Source organism: Cervus elaphus, chromosome 1 (assembly GCF_910594005.1).
Source record: "Cervus elaphus chromosome 1, mCerEla1.1, whole genome shotgun sequence".
In the NCBI taxonomy this organism is placed as follows: domain Eukaryota; kingdom Metazoa; phylum Chordata; class Mammalia; order Artiodactyla; family Cervidae; genus Cervus; species Cervus elaphus.
This window is the reverse complement of record NC_057815.1, coordinates 11,895,049-11,901,048: the sequence shown is the minus strand read 5'-3', so window position 1 is coordinate 11,901,048 and position 6,000 is coordinate 11,895,049.

Here is a 6,000-nt window from a genome sequence, read left to right as displayed (position 1 = left end):
CAGTTCAGTCGCTCAGTCGTGTCTGACTCTTTGTGACTCCATGAATCACAGCACGCCAGGCCTCCCTGTCTATCACCGACTCCCGGAGTTGACTCAAACTCATGCCTGTTGAGTCGGTGATGCCATCCGGCCATCTCATCTTCTGTCGTCCCCTTCTCTTCCTGCCCCCAATCCCTCCCAGGATCAGGGTCTTTTCCAATGAGTCAACTCTTCGCATGAGGTGGCCAAAGTATTGGAGTTTCAGCTTCAGCATCAGTCCTTCCAATGAACACCCAGGACTGATTTCCTTTAGGATGGACTGGTTCAATCTCCTTACAGTCCAAGGGACTCTCAAGAGTCTTCTCCAGCACCACAGTTCAAAAGCAATTTTTCAGCGCTCAGCTTTCTTCACAGTCCAATTCTCACATCCATACATGACCACTGGTAAAATCATAGCCTTGACTAGATGGACCTTTGTTGGCAAAGTAATGTCTCTGCTTTTTAATATGCTATCTAGGTTGGTCATAACTTTCCTTCTAAGGAGTAAACATCTTTTAATTTCATGGCTCCACAGAATAGAAGACACTAATTACTTGACAACTAAAAGCACACAGCCTCAGGCCTCCTGGAGCCTAAGGACTGATAATGTGACACCACCCTGTTCCCTCCCCAAATCAGAGAATTGTATACCAGCTCACCCCTCCCCCCTCACCTGGCTTTTAAAAGTGCTTTGCTAAACTCTTAAGGGAGTTTGGGCTTTTAGGGTGTGAGCCACCTGTCTCCTTGCATAGCCCTGCAATAAACCTTTCTCTGCTTCAAACTCTGATGTTTCAGTTTGTTTGACCCCAGTGTGCATGCACAGGAATGTGTGCTAACAGTAGAATAAGTGTAGTTGATATAGATATAGAATAGATGGAAATAATAGAGACATAGAATAGATGTAGTTCATATAGATGTAGATGTAGAATAGATGGAGATGATACAGATATAGAATCTGTGAAGAGCACCCTGGGGTGACAGTGGGGATGATACTGGGCTGGTGGAGGGACCAGATCCAGGGCTGGCTTACAAGCAGTGGCAGTGACACCAACGAACCCAAGGTGGGGGCCCGCACCATCATTGTGAGGCCGGCCATTTCCTCCGACCTCAGCAGCCAAGAACACATGCCTCCCGCCAGCCCTGAAGTGTCCATGCTTATTCCTGACTGGCTTTGGGATACCATTCAGCAGCAGGAGAACCAGGAGTCAAGGAGAAGACCAGAGAGCCTGCCACTCCCTCACCCTGCCCGGAGGCGAGGACCGTCACCCCCAGCTCAGCCCCCTCCACTCACGACACCCATGATGACAGCAGCGCCCGAGCCACCGATCACGCCGGTGACCGCCACGACACGTGCAGCACCACGGCCGTGGGGGACCACGCTGAGGCAAGCGCTGCGCTCACGGGCAGGACCGGGCCCCCCGGCCCAGCCGCCGCCGCCGCCACCTACCACAAGTAGGTGTCCCTGTCGCACGTGTAGGAGGAGGCGGACAAGGGACCAGGAGCCGGGCGGGAGTTGAGGGAGCTAGGTTGTTTTCCGTTGGTAGCTTTGCCAAGGTCACTTCCGTTTTACCTTAATGGTGCTGACGCCCGCTCCTGGGGCAACTTGGAGAGGAGGGGAAGGGGCTGTTTCCAGGGGGGCACCTGTCCCAGGACTTCTCAGAGGGGCTCAGCTGACGTCTGCTCTATCTTCCTGCCTTTTTGAGGGGAACCATGTTTTTAATTTATATGTCGTTTTCTTAATTTTTAACTTTGTTGCATTTTGGCAACAAAACTTACCTTTGCTTTGGGGGGGCGGTTACAATCCTGAGGTTGGCATTATAATGAAGGTCCACTTGGTTCAGGGTTCTGTGAACTGTGTGGTCTCAATTGGGAAAATGTATTTCCTATACTTGTGTCTTTAAAAATAATGTGAACAGTGAAAGTTTAGGTTGCTGTGAGCGGGAAGTTTCTCGTGGGCTTCTCCAGCTTACTTCTCCTTCCACTGCTTAAAGTGTCCCAGATGCTTTAAGATGAGCTGCTTGGCCCTTTCCCTAACTTTGGGGACACCCTAAGTCATACTGAGGAGGGGGAGCATAATGGGTTTACACCTCCAGAAAGTGACAAGGTTAGGAAATGTTGAGAGTTTCTGTGTGCGTCCTAGCTTTGTTTAGCAAGCTTGAGTTTCTTTTCTGTAGTCCTTGTAATCATTCTCATTCTTAACAGTGCCAGCTTTGCTTGAATGACTTAGAGGTAGCATTGTAAGTGTCCAGAATAAATGTTTGGAATAGTGCTAACCTAAGGGATGGCGATTGGTTGAACTTCAATTCCAGACTGTTAAGATGGCAGCTTTGTGCTGGAGGAGTGGGTGGTTCTTAATAGACTCTAGTGATCTTACTTAAAAAAAAACCAACAAAAAACTTGTGTTATATTTTGGTAAAAATGAGCCCACTTCCTTCTTCTGAAAGTACTTAGTGATAGAGCTGAAGGGGTCTCCTTTTTACATTTAAGGACTAAACTGGATATACCTCCTGTAATTAAGTAAATTTCCAACACTTCTCTTATCTGCTCCTCCCCCATCCCACCTCCTTTATCATGTTAAACAGTCCTTTTGCTTTTCTTATTCCTCCTCTCCTGGAGAGCTGTGATTAGAAACCACACCCATCCTTGAATGAGGGGCTTGAAAGGGAGGCTGGCTACCTGTGAACAAACATTGGCAGCAATGAGGGAAAATGACTGTCCCTGGACATTGGACTAGATTACAGCCAGATATTTCAAAAGCAGCGAGACACTGCTCTCTGCAGCCTCTGACAACAAATGAGACCCATAACACACTTGCTTAAGCTTTTGAAACGTGAATCAGTGTAGCAAAAGGAAAGCCGTTTTCCCCACCCCACCTCAATATATTTTTCTTTTCCTCCTCTTCTGAGAAAGCTTGTATATTGGTGAGCACACCCTCACAAACTTTACTGTTAGAGAATTCTGTTTGCTTTTCTAATCTGTTGAACCATTCCCTCATTCTTATATGAAAGCCTGCGTATTGTTGAATACACACGTACACACACTACACACACACACTTTACTATTAAAAATGCTGTTTGCTTTTCTAATCTGTTTAACCATTCATTCAAGAAGAGTGTGAGGCTATAGTTGGGGAAGGGAGTGACAGTGCATTTTCCGGTAAAATACTGGGGACTAGATTTAAGAAGCTAAAATGGCAAATGCAATTAAAATTTGGGAAGGCCTCTCTAGAAAAATGACAAGTATAACGATTTGCACTTCATTTATACCAAAGTTGGAAAAGTAAGATTTAAGCCCAGGGCAGCTTTTACTTTATGGATATTAAGTAAACAAGTGTGTATTTTCCACAATGGATTTAAGCACTATGCTGATGGAAAGAAGCATGATGTTAATAGTCTTCATGAACTTTCAAAGGCTGTTCATGTTTATAAAAATGCACTGCTCTTAAACACTCACCTAAATCAAAATTAAATTTCAGTATATTTGACAAAACCTGGTACACCGAGCTACAGAACTTTCTGCACATCTAATTCGTCTGCTTTTTCTGCAGCTGCTTAGAACCTTGAAATAGATCCCCTGCCTGAGGGCCAGTTCCTCTCCTGTTTTTCAAATGAGGACCTTTTCTGATCACCTTGACCTCTTCCCAGAAAATACATAGATTATTCTGCTGCCTTCAGTCATTGTGTCTAATTTGGGTTGTTCCTTTTCCTTTTTTTTTTTTTTTTTTTGTGGAAGAGTGTAAAGATGATGCAGAATTTATCTAAAAGTTGTGAGAGGATGTGGTTGAAGTGATTTAATTCTTACTTTTAAAACAATTATTTTTTTATTTCGGCAACATACCAAACCTAAAAAGAACAACCAATTTACTTTAAAAACAATTTAAGACAGTTAAGAGAAAGGATACTAAGGCAAAGAGCAGTAATAGAGGTAATGCACTGGAGGTTTTTTGGTTCATCCCAGTTGTTAGCGTTGCCTGTTTTCAGTCTCTCTCTCACCCCTGCTCTCCCTTCCCTCAAAGATTAAGCCCACTGCTTCCTGAAGTCTTGCATCAGCCACCCCTCCCCCTACCCAGGCAGAGAAACCCATCTATTTATGCTCACCCCCTGTTTCCATCTCATACTCAATTCTCTCCTGATTTTTATTTTCATTAGGCAGACCATCCATACTCATGAAAGCAATTATAAAATGAAAGGATGTGAGGTAGTTTAGCAACTTCTTTACAGCTAGCTCTGATTTTAGTGAGGATTTAAGGCCCAGTTTAGTCTCATACACAGCTTTTGGGCTGTCCCTTTCGTGGTTCAATTTTAAGCAATGTCTCTCAGCATAGATAGGAGGGTGAAGATTTAGAAGGAACTAATATGCGACCTATCAGTGAATCAGCTGACAAGAGCCTTAGGAAGTCTTTTTACTATGTATTATTAACCTCACATTCTGAAGCTGTCTAAATTGACTGGAAGAAAGTTCTCTTGGTGCCTTATTGGTTTATCCTTGCAAACCTTTGTCATACTTTCTTGCCGTCGCTTCCAACGACGGGCCCATGTGTGTGTTGTGTGTCACTGTGCGCATGTACAGGCTTAAATAATGTGCCAGCAGCCCTGTTTCCAAGTTGGTATTCATTAGGCCCTTTCCTCCTGGGCTAGGGCTGCACTAATCCTGACACCGGCTGCCAGGAGAAAACCTCATGGATCCCGCACCGAACCTTAGTAACAGCATCCGTGACCCGCAGTCTCAAGTACAGAATGGGAACCCCAGAGCTAGGAGACGTAGTTGTATATTTTAATGAACTGCCACCCCTGCTAAAGAGGCTTCTTTCACTTTTGTGCTCTACAGAAAGACCAAGGTGGGTAGGAGGGACAAAGCTTTGAATCACTGCTTTCTAACACTGAATGGGGCCAACAGGACAGAGAACATCACAAATCTAGGCAGGTGTGAGGTACAGTGGCTGAGAATTGCCTGCTCCCTCAGCGTGCCCTTTCTTGCCTCCAAAGTCCAATCAAGTGATCCTGGGAAAGAAATCTGCCTGGGTTGAGGAGGGTGGTTCTGAAAGAAAAAGCTACCAGGACATGAAAGCAGGGTGAAGGGTAGGCAGGATGAAAGTAACTAAGTAACCCAACTCAGAACTCTCAAAAGCTTCTAGCAGCTTGATGACAATTACAGGATTTATTTCAGCCAGGATAATGTCTGTGGTACATCATTTGAAGACAATATTACTTCATGTTGTTAAAAACTGTATGCATAGTATGTATGTGTTGTGGGTGTATATAAATAATTTTTATATATGGGAGATTTAGTGACTTTTGATACGGGTTTGGTGCAGGTGAATTTATTACTGAGCCAAATGAGGCACATACCGAGTCAGTAGTTTGAGCCCAGGGCATTCACTACTTTTTCTGATTTCCACATATGTGTATTGCCTGTCCCATGAGGTATTGTCGATGTCATGTCAAATCCAGAACTCATAAAGCAATGCCAGTGGTATTTTATTTGTAGACAATCAACTCAAATCTATAAATTATTACTGGCAGATGATTATAATATTGAATCTCTTAACACTAACAAAAGGAAATCCAGAGCATCTTGATAAAAAGTTTTTTGTTTTGTTCCTGGAAGTCAGTAGAACAGCAGTTGCATGTGGTTATGTTAGTTTCAAGGTACTTAATTTGCTGACACTATTTCAGATAAAAAATCTGTATGTATTATATTTGTGGGAAGCTAAAATAATGGTTTGAGATTTTTATCAAATATGGAGAGTAGCTATTTATGAAAAACAAAGAAATGTCTGTTTTTGTTTCTTTGTTCCCAATATAGATAAATTTTAAAGTGCATTAAAGCAATGGTAAAGTAAGTAAAAAGATGCTACACAAGTATTTTTCTCCTCATGCTTTTTACAAAGAGACACACTGCTTTCTAAGGGATTCCCTGGAGTAGGAAATGGCAAACCACTCCAGTATTCCTGCCTGAAAAATTCCAAGGACAGAGGAGCCT